The sequence below is a fragment of the Silurus meridionalis genome, chromosome 23 (assembly GCF_014805685.1).
Source record: "Silurus meridionalis isolate SWU-2019-XX chromosome 23, ASM1480568v1, whole genome shotgun sequence".
Taxonomy (NCBI): Eukaryota; Metazoa; Chordata; class Actinopteri; order Siluriformes; family Siluridae; genus Silurus; species Silurus meridionalis.
In genome coordinates this window covers 4124112-4149150 of record NC_060906.1, presented here as the reverse complement: position 1 = coordinate 4149150, position 25039 = coordinate 4124112, and the positions used below count along the sequence as shown (strand labels likewise).

Genomic DNA, 25039 nt, shown 5'->3' with positions numbered 1-25039 from the left:
AAAGTGTAAAGTCAAAGGTTTGGAAATATTTTGGGTAGCGGAAAATGCTGAGGGACTGCTGGTGGAAGACGATTTCCCTTTTGTGTGAAACGTGGAGGAAAGTATCAGCCAAACACCAGAACACGTCCAACATGTTCGCTCATCTTCCAGACAACCATCCAGTGCGATTTAGGAAAATAATTGTAATTTTACTTTATTTCCGTGTCGTACACCATATAAAAACATTTTTCAACAGAATTGAATACCGTGATAAAACCTTACGGTATTATGCACTTGCCGGCTCGTGCTGTGGCTGTAGTGCAGCAGATCCAGGACATCACCATCCGACGCCGCACGTGCGAACAATGTGCCACGGCTTGTCTGAGCTTCAGAGTCTCTGAAATTTGTATAATGTTCGTTAGATGAAATCCCCTGAAAACAGAAGAACCAGAGGCTCACCATGCAACATCTCAAGACCAAAAGAGCACAGAGGATGTGCTGAGCTCCAGAGGATGAGTCTTTGTAATGTTTTATCAGGCTGCAGAGATGAAGGCCAAATCCTTTACAAGGTGACAGAACCAGGGCGTTTGTGTGCACTAAGCCACGTCAGATTATGGTTCTATGGGGAGTCAGTGCTCATGGTTCAGGGTCCAGAGACATGTCTTGTGTCACTGTGGTGAAATCAGAACCGCTAGGTAAATTTCATTTGGTTTGACATGATGTTTCTGCTTCCTTAACTTTCATTCTAACCAATGTATTATTCTTTGTGCTAGTGGTGGCATGGAGTCCTGCTGAATTCATGACTCTCCATCTTCACAGTCCATGAGAGTTAAGTTTCTACTGAAGTATCAGATGTCTGTACACTTATAAACAGCTCTGCTCTCTGCCTGCTCTCACATTTATTCTTTTTTTTCTGAATGTGAAGGATGAGAATTCACAGGAATAACAGAAGAAAATGGCACCATAAGAATTGGAAAGCATGATCTTTCACCTACTGATATCAGAACCTATGCTAGCAACCAAAACTTCTTGAAAGGGGGTTTCACAGGGATATATATCGATAGATTAGTATAAGACACGTGAGGGTATTCGGTAATGCAGTAAATCGCAGTAATGAATATGCACAGTACGTTATCGCAGACATTTCAAAATAGCGTGAATAATTGTAGATCCAAATGTAGAAGTTTAGAACGTGTCTTAGCTGCTTTTTCATGCTAGTACACTGCGTGTATGCTGTGTAAAAGAGACATGCGCACTCTGACGTAAACAGTCTCCGGTGGGACACTGACGATAATTTATGCCCCTTCTAAAAGTGTAAAGTCAAAGGTTTGGAAATATTTTGGGTAGCGGAAAATGCTGAGGGACTGCTGGTGGAAGACGATTTCCCTTTTGTGTGAAACGTGGAGGGAAAGTATCAGCCAAACACCAGAACACGTCCAACATGTTCGCTCATCTTCCAGACAACCATCCAGTGCGATTTAGGAAAATAATTGTAATTTTACTTCTTATTTCCGTGTCGTACACCATATAAAAACATTTTTCAACAGAATTGAATACCGTGATAAAACCTTACGGTATTATGCACTTGCCGGCTCGTGCTGTGGCTGTAGTGCAGCAGATCCAGGACATCACCATCCGACGTCGCACGTGCCGAACAATGTGCCACGGCTTGTCTGAGCTTCAGAGTCTCTGAAATTTGTATAATGTTCGTTAGATGAAATCCCCCTGAAAAACAGAAGAACCAGAGGCTCACCATGCAACATCTCAAGACCAAAAGAGCACAGAGGATGTGCTGAGCTCCAGAGCATGAGTCCTTAAACTTTTTTTTCATGCTCCAGAGATCCAATCCACTTTCCCCTACAGGGTGGTAGAACCAGGACGTTCTCTTACACTAAGGCATTTTGGCAATGTCTTTGGCAGGCGCTCTGGAGGTCCCGCTTTTGAATCGTTTCGCAGTGATATTTATGTAGCACAAGCAATGAAAACGATGACGAGCATCACGAGGTTCTTCTTCTTTCTCCTCTTTTCTTTTTCTTTCCATGCACACTCCCACACCAATAGATTAGAACGCAACACACACTTAGATTAGATGAGAATAAAAGGGGACGTTTTTATAGATTTTTATATTTGTATAGCACCAGCACACCTACAAACCATGCTGAACCTGCTGAAATCATGACTCTCCATCTTCACCGTCCATTACAGTTAAGTTTCTACTGAAGTATCATATCTCTGTACACCAGTGGCGGCTACTGGTCTGTCAGAGAGGGGAAGCTCATTTTCGGCCTACATCATAAAATTGTCTATTTATTTAAAAGTAAATTCTGCCCTACGTTCCTTTTCAAGAAAATGGTCTGTGACCCTGTCGTACCAACTAGGAGTCTTTTCAAGTGACTTGACCAGTGTCCTCTCAATGGCCAGCAGAGCTAGGCTGCTTAAACGGCCTTGGCCCATTGTGTTTCGGGTGTAGGACTTGAGTCGCTTTAAACAGGAGAAGCTCCTTTCTACACCTGCAGATGTAGCTCCAATTGTTGCCACTAATGAGAACAGTTTGTAAAGCTGAGGCATTGCACTGTCCAACGCCATGTCTTTAAGGAACACCAAGTAATCACACAGCTTTCCCCTGTTACCCTGCAAGTCCTGATCTGAATACAGGACTTGAAGTTCTGACCTCAGTCTTCCTGAATCAAAGTGATGGCCATGAATGAAGGAATGAATGAATGAATGAACGATCTAAAAAAATATTAAACTCTGTAAAACTGAAACAAGGAATGTGGTGTATAATTGTGTGAAATGTATGATGAAAATCAAGCAATTTCGCCAAGCAAATATCAAAGAAATAGGTTGCAGCAGTTTTATTTCGACTGAACTTGAGAAATCCGCGATGGGACTGAGCGCGAATAGCTTCAGTGATTCCTTATAGTACAGAATCGCTGTCAGTCAAAGGAGATGCAGTCTTCGACAGACCCTCCAATCATCACGCAGAAGCTCGGAGTCCGGGCCAGCCCACTCCCATTCACCCCAGAGACGCTGAGCGTCCGTGGGCGGGACATAATCGCAGCGCTTATCCAATGACCGTCTAGTTTCAAGCGCTGAAAAAAACCGTTCAAAGCAGCCCCATTGAAGTCAATGGACGCTGGGCTTCAATAGGGAAATGCACTGTAACGCTGCGGGAATGTATGAGAAGGAAATCGAGTCAGCCGACCTGCTATATGTAACTGATTCTGAACGAACTCGTCTTTGAGATGAACGTTTTCTAACGCATTTTTAGTCAATAAAATGTTAATACAATAGTACATATTTGACCATTAATTTTGTGACATTATAAGGGAAGCCGAGCTTCCCTTGCAGTCTTAAAGAAATCGCCTCTGCTGTACACTTATATACAGCTCTGCTCTCTGGCTGCTCTTACATTTATTCTTTTCTTTTCTGAATGTGGCAGAATGTGTATTCTGCTGAAATCCAATGAGAAAAGAGCAGCAATAAGGCTTGGAGTAATTGATCCTTTAAACAAATAAAGCAGGACCTATGCTCCAAACCAACACTTCTTGCAAAGGAGGTACAATATCGCACCAGAGGCCATAAATTGAAACCGAATGAAGTTGCTGCCAAACCGAATGTAAATGAGATGATTTCACTACAGTGACACAAGACATGTCTGACTCACGAATCATGTTGATAGACTGTAGGAAGAACCAGCCCCAGAATCCCCATTATACAGGGAGTGCAGAATTATTAGGCAAGTTGTATTTTTGAGGATTAATTTTATTTGAGGATTTAATTTGAACAACAACCATGTTCTCAATGAACACAAAAAACTCATTAATATCAAAGCTGAATATTTTTGGAAGTAGTTTTTAGTTTTAGCTATTTTAGGGGGATATCTGTGTGTGCAGGTGACTATTACTGTGCATAATTATTAGGCAACTTAACAAAAAACAAATTCATACCCATTTCAATTATTTATTTTTACCAGTGAAACCAATATAACATCTCAACATTCACAAATATACATTTCTGACATTCAAAAACCAAACAAAAACAAATCAGTGACCAATATAGCCACCTTTCTTTGCAAGGACACTCAAAAGCCTGCCATCCATGGATTCTGTCAGTGTTTTGATCTGTTCACCATCAACATTGCGTGCAGCAGCAACCACAGCCTCCCAGACACTGTTCAGAGAGGTGTACTGTTTTCCTCCTTGTAAATCGCACATTTGATGATGGACCACAGGTTCTCAATGGGGTTCAGATCAGGTGAACAAGGAGGCCATATCATTAGATTTTCTTCTTTATACCCTTTCTTGCCAGCCACGCTGTGGAGTACTTGGACGTGTGTGATGGAGCATTGTCCTGCATGAAAATCATGTTTTCTTGAAGGATGCAGACTTCTTCCTGTACCACTGCTTGAAGAAGGTGTCTTCCAGAAACTGGCAGTAGGACTGGGAGTTCAGCTTGACTCCATCCTCAACCCGAAAAGGCCCCACAAGCTCATCTTTGATGATACCAGCCCAAACCAGTACTCCACCTCCACCTTGCTGGCGCCTGAGTCGGACTGGAGCTCTCTGCCCTTTACCAATCCAGCCACGGGCCCATCCATCTGGCCCATCAAGACTCACTCTCATTTCATCAGTCCATAAAACCTTAGAAAAATCAGTCTTGAGATATTTCTTGGCCCAGTCTTGACGTTTCAGCTTGTGTGTCTTGTTCAGTGGTGGTCGACTTTCTGCCTTTCTTACCTTGGCCATGTCTCTGAGTATTGCACACCTTGTGCTTTTGGGCACTCCAGTGATGTTGCAGCTCTGAAATATGGCCAAACTGGTGGCAAGTGGCATCTTGGCAGCTGCACGCTTGACTTTTCTCAGTTCACGGGCAGTTATTTTGCGCCTTGGTTTTCCACACGCTTCTTGCGACCCTGTCGACTATTTTGAATGAAACGCTTGATTGTTCGATGATCACGCTTCAGAAGCTTGGCTATTTTAAGACTGCTGCATCCCTCTGCAATATATCTCACTATTTTTGACTTTTCTGAGCCTGTCAAGTCCTTCTTTTGACCCATTTTGCCAAAGGAAAGGAAGTTGCCTAATAATTATGCACACCTGATATAGGGTGTTGATGTCATTAGACCACACCCCTTCTCATTACAGAGATGCACATCACCTAATATGCTTAATTGGTAGTAGGCTTTCCAGCCTATACAGCTTGGAGTAAGACAACATGCATAACGAGGATGATGTGGTCAAAATACTCATTTGCCTAATAATTCTGCACTCCCTGTACTGTGTGACTCCACTTTTGACTTTCCATTGTGTAATCCCATACTTCAGCTTCTGCTAATAATAATAATGATAATAATAATAATAATAATAATAATTGATATCAGTTATACCATGGGTCAGAGTAAAGTAATAGTAGTTATACCAGAGATCAGTGTAAATTAATAGCAGTTATACCAGAGGTCAGAGTAAATTAATAACAGTAGTTATACCAGAGATCAGTGTAAATTAATAGCAGTTATACCAGAGGTCAGAGTAAATTAATAGTAGTTATACCAGAGGTCAGAGTAAATTAATAACAGTTATACCAGAGGTCAGTGTAAATTAATAGCAGTCATACCAGAGGTCAGAGTAAATTAATAGCAGTTATAACAGAGATCAGTGTAAATTATTAGCAGTTATACCAGAGGTCAGAGTAAATTAATAACAGTAGTTATACCAGAGATCAGTGTAAATTAATAGCAGTTATACCAGAGGTCAGAGTAAATTAATAACAGTAGTTATACCAGAGATCAGTGTAAATTAATAACAGTTATACCAGAGGTCAGAGTAAATTAATAGTAGTTATACCAGAGGTCAGAGTAAATTAATAACATTTATACCGGAGGTCAGTGTAAATTAATAGCAGTTATACAAGAGATCAGAGTGAATTAATAATAGCAGTTATAACAGAGATCAGATTAAATTAATAGCAGTTATACCAGAGATCAGAGTAAATTAATAACAGTTATACCAGAGGTTAGAGTAAATTTATAACAGTTATACCAGAGATCAGAGTAAATTAATAGCAGTTATACCAGAGGTCAGTGTAAATTAATAACAGTTATACCAGAGGTCAGGGTAAATTAATAATAGCAGTTATACCAGAGGTCAGAGTAAATTAATAGCAGTTATACCAGAGATCAATGTAAATTAATAACAGTTATACCGGAGGTCAGAGTAAATTAATAGCAGTTATACCAGAGATCAGAGTAAATTAATAACAGTTAATCTAGAGGTCAGAGTAAATTAATAACAGTTATACCGGAGGTCAGAGTAAATTAATAATAGCAGTTATACCAGAGATACTATTAAATTAATAGCAGTTATACCAGAGGTCAGAGTAAATTAATAGCAGTTATACCAGAGGTCAGAGTAAATTAATAATAACAGTTATACCAGAGATCAGAGTGAATTAATAATAGCAGTTATACCAGAGATCAATGTAAATTAATAGCAGTTATACAAGAGGTCAGAGTAAATTAATAACAGTTATACCAGAGGTCAGAGTAAATTAATTCCAGTTATACCAGAGATCAGAGTAAATTAATAACAGTTATACCAGAGATCAGAGTAAATTAATAATAGCAGTTATACCAGAGATCAGATTAAATTAATAATAGCAGTTATACCAGAGGTCAGAGTAAATTAATAGCAGTTATACCAGAGGTCAGTAAATTAATAACAGTTATACCAGAGATCAGAGTAAATTAATAACAGTTATACCAGAGATCAGAGTAAATTAATAATAGCAGTTATACCAGAGATCAGATTAAATTAATAATAGCAGTTATACCAGAGGTCAGAGTAAATTAATAGCAGTTATACCAGAGATCAGAGTAAATTAATAACAGTTATACCAGAGATCAGAGAAAATTATTAATAGCAGTTATACCAGAGGTCAGAGTAAATTAATAACAGTTATACCAGAGGTCAGAGTAAATTAATAACAGTTATACCAGAGATCAGAGTAAATTAATAGCAGTTATACCAGAGGTCAGAGTAAATTAATAATAGCAGTTATACCAGAGGTCAAAGTAAATTAATAACAGTTATACCAGAGGTCAGAGTAAAGTACTAGCAGTTATACCAGAGATCAGAGCAAAGACAGACATGGGGCGGGGCAGGTGATGTCACATGGCGTAATCACATTACCCAGCGTCCAACTCGCCTTGCCGTGCCGAGGGTTTAGACAGGTCACACGCCCGTGTTTTTTTCTGCGTTCATGTCCACCTGACGTCATGTGACGTCACGTGGCGTGGATATGGCACTCCGCCGGATATTACCCAGACCGTACCGAGCGGTTTGATGTGTCACACGTCCGGGTCTAAACGAGTTTAGGGACACAGTAAGCTAATAGGTTTGCTCGGTGGGCGTGGCCTGTGACGTCACGTGACGTCTTTGATTCAGCCGGGGTTCAACTCCCCCCACTGTGCCGAGTACTTTGACATATCACACGCTCATTTCTGAGCATGTTTTTTTTCGTGCTTATTTGGACTAATGGTGGGGGCGTGGCCTGACGTGACGTCACGTGATGTCATTATATTACCCACAGTCCAACTCCCTATGCTACGCTGAGTCCGTCGATATGTCACATGCCCCCCTTCATGTATTTTGATGACCGCGCCCATTTTGATACCCATAATGCCCTTCTGCACAAGAAGGGTAATGCCATCTCCCATGATGCAATTCACCCCAAAGGGCTGTTTGCTATGATATATGACAAAGTGTCTGGAGTGAGAGACAAAGTCCAAATCCGTGACGGCGTGGCAGAACCAGGGCGTTGGCTTGCACCGTTCCAGGCCGTCAGATGACTTTTTGCAGGTGTTCTGGAGGTTCAACTTTTTAGGTTCTTAATTGATGTGTCATCGGGATATTGGGGGACGTAAGCGATCGAAGGGGGCCAAGCACTCGAAACGCCTTTGTGCGTCTGGAGGTTTGAGCCAGAGAAAGGAAGCTGATTCATGGGCTTTTCTTTCTCTTTCCCTGCACCCTCCCCCCTCTGGTTCTGTTGCCTTGTTGGGGAATTTCAAACTCCTATGGAGATTTCTGAGTTATAGCAGCCACGGTGCTCTCTTCTGGGCATGGGATGTTGGATATTGTGGGAGGGGATCCCATGCACCTAAATGAACACCGTGGCTGCTCTGAGCTCCAGAGGATGAGTCTTTGTAATGTTTTATCAGCCTGCAGAGATGAAGGCCAAATCCTTTACAAGGTGACAGAACCAGGGCGTTTGTGTGCACTAAGCCACGTTGCCTGGCTTTTGGCACAATAGATTAGAACAGTACACTTATTCGCGCTGGGCGGCAGAACACGAGGCTGAACCAGTGCACTGACTGGCTTTTGATTGCCATTCTCTGCCTTCTTTCTCTTTCCCTGTTTTTGCTTATCTCTCTTCCTACTCCTTCTTTCTCTTACCCTATATTTGCTCATCTCTCCTCCTACTCCCTTCTTTCCTTACCCTATTTTTGCTTATCTCCTCCTACTCCCTTCTTTCCCTTACCCTATTTTTGCTTACATCTCTTCCTACTCCCTTCTTTCCTTACCCTATTTTTGCTTACCTCTCTTCCTACTCCCTTCTTTCCCTTACCCTATTTTTGCTTACCTCTCCTCCTACTCCCTTCTTTCTCTTACCCTATATTTGTTTATCTCTCTTCCTACTCACTTCTTTCCCTGAACCCTATTTTTGCTTATCTCTCCTCCTACTCCCTTTTTTCTCTTACCCTATCCCTTACCCTTGTGTGTTTTTGTTCATGCTGATAGACAGGCACACACACCAGGAGAAGGCATGTGTACCCTGTATATCAGCCACTATGTGCACACCAGGTCCTACACACACGGCAGATCTGCCTCTTGTTCAGGTGTTTATATTCGGTACAGAAAGAAGCAACAAGGTTTTGCTGAGCCTATAAATGCTGACATTTATCCTCCTTAAGGTTACAGAGTCTTTACTTGCAGAAGGTGAACCTAGTAAATGAAACCAAAGTGATGAAGTTCATTAAGTGTTTTGGAGAAGGGCAGACCAAGTGAATAAAAACAGAATCAAAGCTTTCGCCCTTTCACTAATCCATGGTGGTACATGACATGACAAACTGGATGCAGTGCCTCTGGAGCCCCAGATATCTAAGACCTTAAATGTGTTTCATTGGTATATTGGGGGTCATAATATTGAGGTGATTTATGTAGGCCATGCATAAGATTTGTTAAGCGGGTTTTTCTTCATCTTTCTCTTTTCCCAGCCCGTTTTTCCCTACACAAGACACTCTAGGAGTAGGCATGTGTCTGTCCTGTATCATCCGCTATGGGCTCACCAGCTCCTCCACAATCTGTATGTTTGCCTTTTGAAGTTTGAACTTGATGACAGACAGGCTCAGAATTGGTGATAAGGTTTGTGTAGTGGTGTGGAGAAGGATGGACGAAGTGAATGAGTGCACAGCATGATAGAAATGACCAAACTCCAAAGTACCCATGAGCATTGAGTATTAGTTTTCACCATGTTTGAGCACCAGGTTTGTATCTAAATGAATCTCTAGTTTACAGAGAATGGGCATACAGAAGGCTGTTGGTACGGATTTTTAGATGGATTGATTGATCTATCAGTTTGACATCTACCAGAAGTGCAAAATGTAGCAGGAATGCAAAAGTGCAGATAAATATCTAGCATTTACAGCAAGTGGTATATATGAAAGTATATACAGTGCATAAATATAAAGGCTATTACAGTGCAGAGATGTGTGGACATTCTGGAGTACAGTGAATAAATATAAAGGTTCAGAAATGATTTTGAGGCTATGGCATTGAAGAGGAATGTGCACAAGTGAAAGGTTACAAGATCACAAGATTATGGCATTTAAGGAGTTAGCAAGCTGAATAAACAGTCTACTTTATATATATATATATATATATATATATATATATATATATATATATATATATATATATATATATATAAAGATACATGTAGATAAACATAGTGCAGATGTAATGAGTGAAAAAGATATACTATGTAGTATGTACATGTATTGTACAGAGTTTATATACAGTGTTTTGTTTGTGTTTGTTTGTTTGTAGTAATTAAGCGGTGTAGTGTAGAGTTTAGTAGTCTGATGGTGGAAAAAAGCTGTCCCTGAACCTGCTGGTTCTGTTGCGTAAGTTCCTGTATCTCCTTCCTGATGGAAGTAGGTTAAACAGTTTATGACTGGGATGTGAAGAGTCCTTGATAATGTTGTGAGCTCTGCGCACACATCTGCTGTGGTGAAGATGTTCAATGGCAGGTAGTTGGGTGCCAGTGATGCGTTGGGTAGTTTTGACCACACTTTGCAGTGCTTTACATTCACACACAGTGGAGCCTCCGTACCATACGGTGATGGAGTTGGTCAGGATGTTCGGATGCAGCGGTAGAAACTCGTTAAAATCCTCAGGGACAGATAAGATTTCTTGAGACTTTTCAAGAAGTACAGGCACTGTTGTGGATTTCCGAAAGTCCACAATGAACTTTTTTGGTCTTTGTGGCGTTGAAGGTCAGGTTGTTGGTGGCACACCATGCTGCCAGATTACGGATCTCTTCCCTGTAGGCCGAATCGTCGTTGTTGTCGATCTGGCTGACCACGGTGTTGTCATCTGCATACTTGATGAAGATGTTGGAGTTATACAGAGGAGCACAATCGTGGGTGAACAGGGAGTAAAGCAGTGGGCTCAGAACACAGCCCTGCGGTATGCCAGTGTTCAGAATGAGGGTTGAGGATACCTGGTTTCCCAACCTGACAGATTGAGGTCTGTTGGTGAGAAAGTCCAGAATCCATATGCAAGTGGAGGTGCAGATACACAGTTCACCGAGCTTAGTGATCAGTACAGTGGGAAGGACTGTATTGAACGAGCTAAAGTCAGTGAACAGCATTCTGACGTATGTGTTGCTTTTATCCAGGTGGGTGAGGGCTGAATGAAGAGCTGTGGAAACTGCATCCTTTGTTGACCTGTTCGGGCGATAGGCAAACTGGTAGGGGTCCAGTGTAGGTGGTAGGGCCACAGTGAGGTGTACTTCATAGCAGTGGGGGTGAGTGCAACTGGACGAAAGTCATTCAGGCATTCAGCAGCTGAGTGCTTAAGCACAGGTATGATGGTAGTGGTCTACAGGCATGTAGAAACTGTGGCTAGGGCCAGTGACAGGTTGAAAATGTCAGTAAAAACCTGTGCCAGTTGTCCAGCGCATGCTCTGAGAACATGTCCCGGTATGCCATCCGGGCCAGCTGCCTTTTGTGCATCCACTCTGCTAAACAATGAATAGACGTCCGTTGTTGAGAGTGAAAGTGGGCTGGCAGTGCAGAGGACTACAACAGAGCCAGGGCCAACCTGAAAAGAGGCATCAGGAAAGCAAAACTCATATTCAAACTCCACATAGAAGAGCACTTCCACAACTCTGACCCCAGACGCATGTGAAAAGGCATTCAGTCCATCACAGACTACAAACCTACAGCTTAACCAACCAGCAGTGCCTTCCAACCGAACAAACTTAATCACTTTTTTGCTCATATATTGTCAGGGATTTCCCTGCCACGCCTCCCTCAGTAGCTGTCACGTTGCCTCGTTATCCTTTGCCGGCCATGATCACCGACAGCTGTGGATCGTTATGGACTAGACTATATAAACTCACTTTCTCGAGTCACAGGCTGTTGGTTCTTGAACTTCATGCTGGTGATTTCCCGTGGCTGCTTTCCCCGCTGGTTCTTTTGCTGAACTCATTTCCCGTGAGGACCATTCGTTGTCGTAGGAGTTTACTTTCGTTTTCGGACTCTAGTTTTGTTGAGGATTTCTCGTCTCGAGCGGATATATTTTCAGTTTGTGATTCTTAATTTTTCTGTTGAGTACTTTGGTTAGAGTTTTTGAATAAAGACTATGATTGTCTTGCTTCCGCGTCATGGTCGTCAGCCTGACATATATATTAGGGTTTTTGGGTTTCGACCGAAAGACTTTGATCACCGAAAAAAACACGGCCGAAACAGTTTGTTGTGATGACGCAAACAGAAACCGCTGCCTGTACGTGCTTGTCTGCGGTGTGGACGTATTTCAGTATATCTGAGAAAGACCCACGGAGAGCGATTTGCAAAACATGTAATGCCGAAATTTCAAGAGGGGGTGCATCTGCAAAAACTTTCTCCATGTCGGGTTTAATTTATCACCTGAAATCCAAACATACGATCGCTATGCTAAATAGGAGGGGAACACGGCACAGAAAATAAAAACCCCTCCGAGCACGTGCACTCCGTCTGTGGTGGACGTTTTTGAAAAAGCAGGAAGTTTCCCAGTGATAGTGTTGTATTGTTGTATCTTTAAGCAGTTGCACTTGTTCTGAATGCACTTTGTTTATGAAAGAACATATTTAATTTTACAACCTTTCAGCAGGCCAGAGGGCCTTTACATTATTATTTAATGTACACGAGTGCATTTAAGTTAAATATTTAGGTTTGAATTTTAATTATTTTTATCCTGTGCATTGTTGCAATGTGCTATAAATAAATATGAAATGCCTTGATTTTAGTAAGTTTAGTACACAATCATAGCTATAAATGAAATGGTAATAATAATTGGCATAATTTCTTTCGGTGTTTCGGTTTTCGGTTTTCGGCCTTGCTTTCCTCTTTTTCGGTTTTCGGGTTCGGCCAAGAATTTTCATTTCGGTGCATCCCTTATAAATATATATATATATATATATATATATATATATATATATATATATATATATATATATATATATATAAACGAAAATTATTAACGTGCTTGAAATTTCTTTATGTACATGATGTGCGTTAATAAATGAGAATGTGCATGCACGTGTTTTTGAAGGGTTTTTACACAACAGCGTTGCCGCGATTTGTTTGATGAAGGCATGCTATAAAAATACATACAGTACATGTTTATCTGTCTGGAATCCACCTGCCACGCCCCCTTCGGCCCCCTTCAGCGTGTCAGGTGTTTTCTCGGCCGCTTTCTTCGAAGCTCCCGGCTTCAATCGCGCACATATGGTGCTCGTTTATCATCATCACCAGCTCCTATTTAAACTTCCACACTCTCACTGTCCGTTATTGTTAGTATATGTTGGTTCACGGCGGTCGTTGTTATCGCGCATGCGTTTCCCGGTACGTGCCTTTCCACCGGCACTCTCTCAACGGCTGCTCTTTTCTTTCCAAAGCACACCGCGGATTCCCCCCGGATCCTGCCGGTGTTAATTCTATGCTTTTGCTCATCCCACGTTCCACGCCGCCAAGTGCGGCTTTCGCCTCCCGTTCATCGCATAACATTTAACAACAAAATGCATATGTGCACTAACTAACAGCAGAGATTCACCAGCATACAATACAAACACCTGTAGCAGCTGTAAGGCTTGATTTTTCCGCCACTTCCGCGAGTTCTTCTGCGGCTGCACCGAGATAACCGACGTTAATCCCCCCTTATTCTCGAGATATTAGGGTTCGGCGACATAAAAAAAGTTATAACCGATAAAAAATGCTTAGAAAAAGCAAAAATTTGGCAGTTCCACTTCAAAAACGTTGACTTAATAGGGTTGTCAAGGTAACCGAGGGCGAGATAAGCGGGTTCCACTGTATATATATATATATATATATATATATATATATATATATATATATATATATATATATGTTTTATATTTATATCGGTTTTCTTTTTCTTTGTGTTATATTTCTCCCCATCCTATTTCCTCATGCCGGACAGTCGTATAAAGCATTTCACTGCATGATGTACTCTGTATGAATGTGTATGTGATGAATTTGATTTGATTTGATTTGATAAATGGACATTTGGTGCAACCCAGATGAGGATGGGATCCCTCTTGAGTCTGGTTCCAATCAAGGTTTGTTCCTTATGCCATCTAGGGGAGTTTTTGCTCAACAAACTTACTTATAAAGAACATATTCACTTTTAATCACCACATTATATGTGTAAAGCTGCTTAGAGACAATGTTCATTAAAAGTGCAATACAAATATAAATGAAATGAATTGCTTTGAATAAAGGTAGATCTTATTTTAAAAACAGTTATCCCAGAGGTCAGACTAAAATAATAAGTTATACCAGAGTTCAGACTAAAATAATAGTTTTAAAATTCAGACTAAAATATTAAGATATATTATAACTTATTATAATATACTTATAGTTCCTGTGTTAAATACTTTGGCGAGTTGTTGGCAAGGTCCCATATCAGTGGATCCTGATGTTTCAAGATCAGATATTCTCAGTGACTGTTGTGATGGAGATGTGTTTGTGTCAAGCACATTTTTTTTAAAGAAAATCCAAATTGTTTCAAGCTGGTTCTATACCAGGATGCATTTGAAGTAGTGAACCAACTTGGTTCTGAAAAAAAGAAGCACAAGGTTTTACTGTGTAGGGAGAAGGATTTTAAGGAATTTGGCTATGACAAATTTTTTTCAGAACTCATGAACAATTTAAAAGTACTAGAGGAAAATGGCATAACGATGGCAGACAAAACTGTTGTGATGGGAGTATTGGGGGTTTTACAGAAAATTTCAGTTCATCAGTGTATTTATGCAGATATTGTCTGTTAACTCAAATTGAATTTCAGGGTGCTGTTCCAGCAGTCTGTGGACATCAGAGGACTTCAGAAACCTATAGATCTGCCACAGAACAGCTGGAAAGAGAAGACGTGTCAGAAGTACAGGGAATAAAGTTCGGGTCTGTGTTTATTCTTTACAAAACTTTGATGTTTGCACACCTGGCATGCCCCCATGTCTTGGTCATGACATTTTTGAGGGTGTCCTCTCATACGATCTTGCTCTTTACCTCAAATATTTCATCTGCACAAATAAATGGTTCACTTACACAGTTCTGAACAGGCGCATCAAGCAATTTAAATACAAAGGAACAGATATCCATGCCTTGTGAGCCTTTATCCAAGCCTTGTGAGGTCAGTCCAAAAACATTAAAAGCTGTTCAAAATGGGAGCTTCTTAAAACTTTTACCTCTCATAATTGGAGACAAAGAGCAGAACCCTCAAGATGATGTCTGGTAGTTAACGTTGCAGCAGACACAGTTACTTCAAAAGATGCACAAGGCATCTGAAAAATTCCAAAAACCTGTGCTTGACTCTTTCAGAGAGACATCAAATGTTCCAGGTCTTTCTTTCTGCTGGGTCAGTCAGTTCCTTCAGCATTGCAAATAAAAGATGGCTCACCATTTTACTTGGAGCTTTACAGTGAGCAAGTTAAAGATGAAGTCCTACATTTTGGTTTTACTCAAAGGAATACAAAGATTCCAGTTGCTGTTCAGTACAATGGCCTTGCTTACAGGGGGTACCAGTTTTTTGTCATGAAGTATGATGAGTCAGTGGAGTTTGGTGAACTTCTGCTGATTTTTGTTAAGGATGATTCAGCTCTTAATTTTCTCATTATGTTATAGAGTTTATGATGCTGAACTTTTTTTTTTTCTTACTACCACATGTACTTAGTAAAAAAAAACAGAGTGCAGACTCATCAGTGAACTGATTGACTTGTGGCCATTGTCATCTTATGTGAAAAATGGTTACCAGATTATTTCACTGAAGCACAGCATCTTGTCAGACTGAATGCCTTCATTTAATTGGACCAGAGACCAAACTCTTTGTTTGTGTGTCCTAACAGATATGGCTGAATCACAGCTGCTAAAGAACATAGGGGATGTGATAGCAGGAGTGCTTCCGGACCTTCCTGATCAACTTGTTAAGTCCATTGAAGATACTTTGAAAACATTTGGTGCAGCAACCACAGATGATTTAAAGAACATCACAGAAAACGATTTGCTGCCAGTGTTAAAGTCCATACAAGCACGAAGACTGGTTGCTGCCTGGACCCAAAACAGTGAGTATAGAACAATGTCACCACACCATCTAATGGCACACTTGTTAACATGGTGTTAAGGTTAGAATATGAATTTTTATGAGTCTAATGATGATGTGATCATCATTATTTCCTGAATAAATAAATGTTGTTATTATGCAATAGGGGGCTGTTTCAAAAATTAATTTTTAAAATGTAATCTGTTAGACAAATTGCTTTTATTTTTTACTATTTTGTGTAACCTTAATGTCTCCAAATGCATCTATACAGTGTGTAATTTAGCAAAACAGAAAAAGCATTACTCAATGTTTAATACCTTCATATCTTCTTTTTAGTCTCTGGGACTTCAACACCAAAATCTGCTCATTAATCTCCAGTGGTTGTCTTTCCCTCTGCACCCTCAATTTCTTCTTCACCAGCATCATCCACCTCTACATCATCTTCAGGAATCTTTACACCATTAATACCAAACTGCTAAGAGTGATTTGAAATCCCATGGCAGAGGCTCCCTGAGGAGTTATTACAGAACTTGGAAAGACAGAAAAGACCAAGTGCAAGACAACGAAGAGAAATGGTAAGGATCGTGGTCTCTGAAATGATGAAGATTTGCAAGAATTCAACCAAACACAAGATAAGAGATAGCAAAAAGGAAGGTGGCCAGGTATCCAAAGTCACTGCAAGATGTGATTGATGGCGACATTATTGGACCTGGATATCATTCTCTGGTGAAGCAACTTCAGGCAAGAGTTAAAAATGTCAAGCGACCCGACACACCAAAGGTTATAAAGCGCAAAGCAGCATCGGATGATGACGACACAGACGAAATACCTCCTGAACAAAAAGCAAGTGTTCAACACACCTATGGATGTATTAGCTGGAGCCAAAGCATTTGCCACTTTCGGAGCCTGGAGAGTCAGCTTGAAAAAAAAATAAAAGATATGAAGATAATTAAGAAGAACTACAGTACAGATGTTGTGTAAGAACTAGTCAAGTGCACCTATTACACCCAGCGTAAAGACATCAACAAAGGGGCAAGCATCCAGAAACTATGCCAGTATTCTATGAAGTTGGTATACCAGCACATTTCCAAGAGCTGACTGGTGTGAATCTGATGGAAACCTTCCTTGCCAATGTAGACAAAAAAAGGGGCACGTCTGTTAAATTTCCTGAGATATGTTGATGCACAAAAAAGCAAACGAGTCCATAATGCTCTTCTCAAGCTTCAGACTGAAAGAGGTCAGTCCAGTGGTTGCTCCCAAGAAGTCATTGAGATGCTGCTTCTTTTACTGGCTCATTTTGATGAGAAGGAAGAGCTTCTGTTCCACTGTGTTGAGATGACAAGCCTTGCAGAGGATGTTCAGATGGAGAAAGTGCCACCAACACCCTTCATTATTGTTTGTGGTAAGTAAATAGAGCAACTGTTTTTTTCTGATGTAACTGCAATGTTATTGTACTCTTGGCTTGTTTAGTTTTGTTATATCATTTCCCACAATTTGTATAACATTTTATGTAGTCCAGAGGACTTCAATACATTCAGTCATTTATTCATTCTCACACACATTCGCTAGCTTATGTACTGAAACACTGGCTAACACAAGCTCAGAAGCTTAGCCAGTAAGATGATTTATCCTATGATGTATGTACCTATTGAAGATGGATCCTGCCTTAATTGGTAATAAAAAAATAACTAAATACATGGCTTGATTAATTATTGTGCCAAATATAGCATCCAAAAAAGAAACTTTACCAACTTATTTTATTATACATTGACATGATCAATATTTATCATTTCCAGTTTTAATTTAAAATTAGCACTATTAATTAATTTTCCCTTTTATTTCCAATCTTATTGTTTAATAAATACTTTCCTTTTTATGTAATATTTTTATTTGGCACATTAATTACTTTATCAAGCCATTTTTTATTTGTTTACTACCAATATTGGCAGGGTTCATCCTCCAATGTGTTTCAAGTATCTGCATTATATATATAACTGACAGTGAAGCCCCTGTTATTAAACATTTGAATTATTATTTTTTTGAATTATTGTTATTCCCAGGTTCCTCCTGCTTCGCTGCTGAGACATTAATGTTGAGCATCGACAAGAAGATTGTAAACGACCACATCACAACCTTCACCTCCGCCATTTGCCTGATGTTTGGCAGTTATTACTGCTTTTCATACACTACCCAGTGGAACTACGATCAACACTGGAGTTTCTCCAATGGTAATATTCTGTTTTTATGAACACCTTTTTTGGATTTATCAAACGTATCAATTTGATATCCATCTCAGGTTGTTCATTTTCTCAATCTTTTTCTCACTCTATTTTATTCCATAAAGGTGTTTCTTTTCCATAAATCCTGAGAGAGGCACCGAGGTTGAATCCAAGAAGAAAAAAGTGTTCAGTCAATCCCAGAGTCCTCACTCTCATCTCAGACATTGCTGACCATGAGTGGATCTAGTGCTTCCCCTCTTGTTGTGGACAATGTAATAAAGGTGTGTTACAGACTGTTGTTGTTGAAACAATTGTTAAACTTCTGAATGTCAGTGAAAAGATTTTAACAATTTGGAGTTTTACTAAACAAGATTTGTTAAAGTACCTGTTAAATTTATTTTGCTTGTTAGTTCCAGGAGTTTCTTAGATTATAATTTTCCTACAGTAATTGTGCATTCTAATGATGTAAAAAGGGGCTGCATGTACATCACTAGCTAGTATTTTATAAATCAAACACTTCTGTAAAGTTTTCTTTTTTTTTCAATTACATGATGCAGTTTGAAGATGTAGAGTTTCAGCTTTACTGCACAGCTCTGTGTGTAAAATAAGTCATTTTTTTCCAGGAATTTCTTGAATTCAGCTTTTATTGAAATAGAAATTTTTTATTTTCCTATAACTGCATTTGCATATTTTAAAATAAGGAACATTTAACTTGAACATTTTTAACTTGAACATTTTTGTAGTTCAAACAGCAGCAATAACACTTAAAGCACTACACTACAGAAACAATATAAAAGAAAGTTTTCTAAATTAATCTAATGCTACTGAGTAACACAGTTTAAAGGCCTAAGAATGTAACACTAGCTTCAAAAACACAACCTTGTTTCTGCCTGGTGTCGAACCAGGGACCTTTCGCGTGTGAGGCGAACGTGATGACCACTACACTACAGAAACTATGAAACCTGAGCTTTTATTCTCTAGATTTGTGTTTGTTTTCTGACATTGACTGGCACAGCAGACTCAAACTGTTGAAAGGACCAAAAGTAAAAAGTGTCAAGAGCTCGAAGAACAAAACTGTTTCTGCCCGGTTTCGAACCAGGGACCTTTCGCGTGTGAGGCGAACGTGATGACCACTACACTACAGAAACTACTGCAGGTTGATGCTTCTTGGTCACTGTTTGCACTTTTGCATACATTCACAGTTGCAGTAGAGCAGGAGAATGAACCAGTTTGCTAAGAAGTTTAAAACAACTATCGTTCTTCTAGCATGGATTCATTTGGCAACGTTCGCCCCTGCTCACATGGCATTGGTGGTATAGTGGTGAGCATAGCTGCCTTCCAAGCAGTTGACCCGGGTTCGATTCCCGGCCAACGCAAAACTTTTAGTGATTATGTTCAGTTGTCAAAGTAACAACCTCTAAGCAGTCTTGCTTCTATTTGCTTCCCTTGAACACTTGCCGTTTGTGTATTAAATGGACCCGCCCATCATCATAGACACCGGCAAAACATTTCAAAATCACTTGGCTTCTTCTTATTAGTAGTGCTTGCAAAGCACTACTCTTACAATGCTGTGGCCCATTAGAAACCATTGGGAAAGATTTCGGCGCTTCACTGCTCCCGCATTTTTTGTCCCAGCACCACGGGTGATACCTCAAAACGTGCGGCCTGTTTGCGTGAAGTGTGGTTTTAAACGTCGAATCATTCGCCCCGCCGGTTTTCGAACACGTGACAAAAAACGTCGGTTTATTCTTCTTCTTCTTCTTCTTTATAATTAGTAGTGCTTGTAAAAGCACTACTCTTACAATGCTGTGGCCCATTAAGAACCATTAGGAAAGATTTTCGGCGCTTCACTGCTCCCGCAATTTTTGTCCCAGCACCACGGGTGATACCTCAAAACGTGCGGCCCGTTTGTGTGAAGTGTGGTTTTAAACGTCGAAGCATTCGCCCCACCGGTTTAGGATCAGGTGACAAAAACGTCGGTTTATTATTATTCTTCTTCTTCTTTTTCTTTATAATTCTTCTTACTTCTTCCGCCGATTTTCGGCAATTAATGCGGGTCGTACCGTATATCCCAGCACCACGGGTGATACCTCAAAACGTGCGGCCTGTTTGTGTGAGGTGTTCGCCCGACACGCGTTTTCGACCTATCCACCCGTCCGGGGTCCGGGGCCGATCGCAACGATGCCACCCGCTTTGTCGAATACCCCCGGCAAGGTGGGGCAAAGGGGCAAAAACCCTCAAAATTTCTAGATTACAAGAGATCTATTCCGTTTTTTGGCTTTTTAAGGCCCCCTGTTCACCCGACACGCAAATACGGCATATCCACTCGATACTAGATGCTAAAACCCCATAAGGACGGGGGGGAGGGGGGGAGGGGCTAATAAGCGGGGGTCAAAAAAAAGACAGGAAGGGGACGTGTGACATATCAACGGACTAGGCCCGGCGTGGGGAGTATCGTCTCGTCCGGGGCGGAGCCTGGATCGCGCCCGTACGCCCTCCGTCCGTCGGATACCCCCGGAACGACGAGCAGGGGGGGCAATTGATCTCCCCCATAGAAATGAATGGGAAAACAGCTCTCATTCACATACATTGACACACATAGAGTGAATGAGCCAGGGGAAAGCACACAGGCCCCAGGCATGCCATACATCGATTTAAACAGTCCGGGTGGGAGAATTGCATCATGGGAGATGCTAAAACCCCATAAGGAATGGGGGAGGGGAGGTTCTAATAAGCGGGGGTCAAAAAAAGACAGGAAGGGGACGTGTGACATATCAACGGACTCGGCCCGGCGTGGGGAGTCGCATCGCGGGTCGGACGGTGACGTCACGTGACGTCACATCAAGCCACGCCCACACCATTAGCCCAAACAGGGCGAAAAACCAACGTCCTCGAAAACGGGCGTGCGATACGTCAAAACGCTCGGCAGGGCGGGGAGCAGAACCCGGCGAATTTCACCCGTCACGTGACGCCACGTGACGCCACGTGGGCGGAACGCGAAAACCTCAAACCTCAGGCTACACGGGCGTGTGACACGTCCGATCGCTCGCACGGCGAGGTGAGCGGACGCCGCGTGTCGCGACTACGCCACGTGACGCCACGTGGGCGGAACGCGAAAACCTCAAACCTCAGGCTACACGGGCGTGTGACACGTCCGATCGCTCGCACGGCGAGGTGAGCGGACGCCGCGTGTCGCGACTACGCCACGTGACGTCACGTGGGCGGGAACGCGCGAAAAACCTCAAACCTCAGGCTACACGGGCGTGTGACACGTCCGATCGTTCGGCACGGCGAGGTGAGCGGGACGCCGCGTGTCGCGACTACGTCACGTGACGTCACTGGCCACGCCCCCTCGGAAAAAAGCCCAAAAACGTGCGTGCCGGGTATCGAAACACTCGTCTCTCAGAGTACGGTCGCATCCGGTTGGCACTAAAAACGATCGGCACTAAAGACGCGGGCCCGGCGTGTAGCGTTTTGCACCGGCAAGCACTACTCACATTTTCTTCAGGAAATGTCCCGTTCTAGTTCTTCTTACTTCTTCCGCCGATTTTCAGCGCGTAACTTGTCCCGCAGTTTTCGTCCCAGCACCACGGGTGATACCTCAAAACGTGCGGCCTGTTTGTGTGAGGTGTGCTATTACTTTTATAAGGAATCCGCCCGCACGTTTTCGCTCACGTGACGAAAACGTGCGTTTTTTTTTCCCATAGACAATGAATGGGGAACAACTTTCGATCGTCATATCTCGGCCCTCGAGCGTCCGACATGCACGTATGGCATATCGACTCGTAGGGGGTCCGGAGCAGGTCGCGACTGTATGGTCGCGGAATTCCGGATCCGCTCGGAATTCCGGGAATTCCGCGTCAAACAGGCCCCCATAGAGAATGAATGGGGAAAAACGGTCAAAAAATCACCGCTCGGCCGGTGTTCGCCCGACACGCGTTTTTGACCTATCCACCCGTCCGGGGTCCGGGGCCCTCGGAAACGGGCGTGCGATACGCCAAAACGCCGGCAGGGCGGGGAGCAGAACCCGGCGAATTTCACCCGTCACGTGACGTCATAGGCCACGCCCACCGCGCAAACCCATCGGCTTGCCACGTCGCCTAACCCGCTCCGACCCGGACGTGTCACGTGTCGAACCGCCGGCACGGTCCGGGAACCTCCGGCGGAGCGCCGTTTGATGCCGCGTTCGCCACGTGACGCCACGTGGGCGGAACGCGAAAACCTCAAACCTCAGGCTACACGGGCGTGTGACACGTCCGATCGTTCGCACGGCGAGGTGAGCGGACGCCGCGTGTCGCGACTACGCCACGTGACGTCACTGGCCACGCCCCTCGGAAAAAGCCCAAAACGCGTGCGTGCGGGTATCGAAACACTCGTCTCTCAGAGTACGGTCGCATCCGGTTGGCACTAAAACGATCGGCACTAAAGACGCGGGCCCGGCGTGTAGCGTTTTGCACCGGCAAGCACTACTCACATTTTCTTCAGGAAATGTCCCGTTCTAGTTCTTCTTACTTCTTCCGCCGATTTTCAGCGCGTAACTTGTCCCGCAGTTTTCGTCCCAGCACCACGGGTGATACCTCAAAGCGTGCGGCCTGTTTGTGTGAGGTGTGCTATTACTTTTATAAGGAATCCGCCCGCACGTTTCGCTCACGTGACGAAAACGTGCGTTTCCCATAGACAATGAATGGGGAACAACTTTCGATCGTCATATCTCGGCCCTCGAGCGTCCGACATGCACGTATGGCATATCGACTCGTAGGGGTCCGAGCAGGTCGCGACTGTATGGTCGCGAATTCGATCCGCCGAATTCGGGAATTCGCGTCAAACAGGCCCCCATAGAGAATGAATGGGAAAACGGTCAAAAAATCACCGCTCGGCCGGTGTTCGCCCGACACGCGTTTTGACCTATCCACCCGTCCGGGGTCCGGGGCCCTCGAAAACGGGCGTGCGATACGTCAAAACGCTCGGCAAGGCGGGGAGAGTTAAACCCCGGGTGAATTTCGCTCGTCACGTGACGTCATAGGCCACGCCCACCGCGCAAACCTATCAGCTAAACGAGTCGCTAAACACGCACCGACCCGGACGAGTGAGGCATCAAACCGCTCGGCGCGGCCCGGGGAACCTCCGGCGGAGTGCCGTTTCGACGCCGCGTTTCGCCACGTGACGTCACGTGGGCGGGAACGCGCGAAAAACCTCAAACCTCAGGCTACACGGGCGTGTGACACGTCCGATCGTTCGGCACGGCGAGGTGAGCGGGACGCCGCGTGTCGCGACTACGTCACGTGACGTCACTGGCCACGCCCCCTCGGAAAAAAGCCCAAAAACGTGCGTGCCGGGTATCGAAACACTCGTCTCTCAGAGTACGGTCGCATCCGGTTGGCACTAAAAACGATCGGCACTAAAGACGCGGGCCCGGCGTGTAGCGTTTTGCACCGGCAAGCACTACTCACATTTTCTTCAGGAAATGTCCCGTTCTAGTTCTTCTTACTTCTTCCGCCGATTTTCAGCGCGTAACTTGTCCCGCAGTTTTCGTCCCAGCACCACGGGTGATACCTCAAAACGTGCGGCCTGTTTGTGTGAGGTGTGCTATTACTTTTATAAGGAATCCGCCCGCACGTTTTCGCTCACGTGACGAAAACGTGCGTTTTTTTTTCCCATAGACAATGAATGGGGAACAACTTTCGATCGTCATATCTCGGCCCTCGAGCGTCCGACATGCACGTATGGCATATCGACTCGTAGGGGTCCGAGCAGGTCGCGACTGTATGGTCGCGAATTCGATCCGCCGAATTCGGGAATTCGCGTCAAACAGGCCCCCATAGAGAATGAATGGGGAAAAACGGTCAAAAAATCACCGCTCGGCCGGTGTTCGCCCGACACGCGTTTTTGACCTATCCACCCGTCCGGGGTCCGGGGCCCTCGGAAACGGGCGTGCGATACGTCAAAACGCTCGGCAGGGCGGGGGGAGCAGAACCCCGGGCGAATTTCACCCGTCACGTGACGTCATAGGCCACGCCCACCGCGCAAACCCATCGGCTTGCCACGTCGCCTAACCCGCTCCGACCCGGACGTGTCACGTGTCGAACCGCTCGGCACGGTCCCGGGAACCTCCGGCGGAGCGCCGTTTCGATGCCGCGTTTCGCCACGTGACGCCACGTGGGCGGGAACGCGCGAAAAACGAAAAACGGCAAACCTCGGGCCGCACGGGCGCGCGACACCTCTGATCGCTCGGCACGGCGAGGGGAGCGGGACGCCGCGTGTCGCGACGACGTCACGTGCCGTCACTGGCCACGCCCCCTCGGAAAAAAGGCCAAAAACGTGCGTGCCGTGTATCGAAACGCTCGTCTCTCCGAGTACGGTCACATCCGGTTGGCACTAAAAACGATCGGCACTAAAGACGCAGACCCGGCGTGTAGCGTTTTGCACCGGCAAGCACTACTCACATTTTCTTCAGGAAATGTCCCATTCTAGTTATTATTATTATCCAACAGTTGTTAATCTAGTCCAACAACAAGAAATTGGTCTCTCTCTTTCTAAGTTATACACACAATCACAATCATGAATGTGAGCATCAAGAACAGGAGAAAGAAAGAAAAAATAAATAAAATAAAATAAAATAAAATAAAAGATTTGCACCTAAGTACATTAACACTCTCAAAAGATATATGTTTTCCTTTCTCCTTTCTACATCTACCAAGAAGTCAGGGGCAAGGGGAAGAGCTCAAAAAGTCCAAACAAAGAGAACAGGATTTTATTTTTTTCCCATTCCTCTCTTAAATATGATAAGAATGGTTGCCAGGTGGTGTAGAACTTTTCCTTAGTACCAAGTAATGTAAATCTGATCTTTTCTATTTGAATAAACTGAGACAGGTCATGTATCTAATGAGAAGAACTGGGTGGGTGAGGATTCTTCCAATTCAGTAATATTAGTCTCTTTGCTACTATTAAACAAAAGGCGAGCAT

General features: G+C 43.4%; 1 protein-coding gene and 3 non-coding genes across 4 annotated transcripts in view; 1 reads left to right on the top strand and 3 right to left on the bottom strand.

The window, feature by feature from the left end:
- The window catches only part of LOC124377357, a 291851-nt gene that overhangs the window by 100667 nt on the left and 166145 nt on the right, over positions 1-25039 (bottom strand). The window lies entirely within an intron of this gene.
- trnav-cac lies at positions 18958-19030 on the bottom strand. Its single transcript has one exon. It is a non-coding gene; the product is annotated as a tRNA-Val (tRNA).
- trnav-cac lies at positions 19152-19224 on the bottom strand. The gene has a single exon. It is a non-coding gene; the product is annotated as a tRNA-Val (tRNA).
- Positions 19381-19452, top strand: trnag-ucc. Its single transcript has one exon. It is a non-coding gene; the product is annotated as a tRNA-Gly (tRNA).